The 966-nt window shown below is 38.3% G+C and overlaps 1 long non-coding RNA gene across 1 annotated transcript in view; it reads left to right on the forward strand.

Moving 5' to 3' along the window:
• The window catches only part of LOC142047051 (uncharacterized), a 24566-nt gene extending 23939 nt beyond the window's left edge, over positions 1-627 (forward strand). Inside the window, exon 2 of the long non-coding RNA XR_012656199.1 lies at positions 163-627. This is a non-coding gene — a long non-coding RNA (uncharacterized LOC142047051). The remainder of the gene's footprint in view (positions 1-162) is intronic.
• The last annotated feature ends 339 nt before the right edge of the window (positions 628-966 follow it).

Genomic DNA, 966 nt, shown 5'->3' on the forward strand with positions numbered 1-966 from the left:
TCGAATTTAGCGCTACTCCTCTCGTTTGGGAGGAGTTCCGAAATCGATTTAAGGAGGCGTTTAACTCGATATTAATGACGACGTCATGTGAACGGATACAGCGTTAAATCGGTATATCGGCCATTAAACCGATTTAAAATCGCAGTGTAGACCTGGCCTTAGATGCACTGGTAACCAAATGCCCCCACAGAAAAGCCCTGCATCTCTATATAGGTTCATAGAGTCTGCCATAGTGTTACAGGCAGGTTACATGAAGGAAAACTGTTGTTGTGATATCGATAGGAGTTGTATATGACTGCATTTCTGTGGATAGAATATGGCTATTTAACTTTTATATCTTTTTGTAATCCAGGAGGGTTAAGATACTTTAAATATGTTTTTGACTGTACCACCATCAATTTTCCTTCATTCTCATTTTGTTACGTGTTGTATGCCCTTCTGTTTCTGAAAGTAATATTTTCACACATCAAATATAAAGCTATAGTGATGTATTTTCTTCTGTGTGTTGATGAAAGTAATCCCTCACAAAGGTTTTAGTTAACTGTTAAGATTATCAGTTTTATGACTTCAAGTTTGTTAAATACAACAAAATATCATAAAGAAAAGACATTTAGGATAATCCTTGGACGTTGGGTTATTTTGTTTTTGTTTGTGTAGGCTCCAATGCTGGTGAGGAAAATGATTCTCTTATTCTTCTGTTCAGAAAAAAATATTAGTCTATGGTGAGCTGTGTCATGTTTCACATCTTTCTGTTCACTCTTTCATCTAGGCTGGCTTTTTACATCCCTTCTGGGCATTCAGCACTAACATCTACCAGTGTCTTGTAGCATCTATCTAGGGAAGGAGGGGATATATTACAGCTAGTCTCCTTCAGCAGCTTTTCCCTCCAAGGCAGTTTCTCCGCTGATCACTTCATTCTTTGCTAGCCCTGTGTGGCATTGCCCTGAAGTACACAACCATCTTGTC

The sequence above is a fragment of the Chelonoidis abingdonii genome, chromosome 6, assembly GCF_003597395.2.
Source record: "Chelonoidis abingdonii isolate Lonesome George chromosome 6, CheloAbing_2.0, whole genome shotgun sequence".
Lineage (NCBI taxonomy): Eukaryota > Metazoa > Chordata > Testudines > Testudinidae > Chelonoidis > Chelonoidis abingdonii.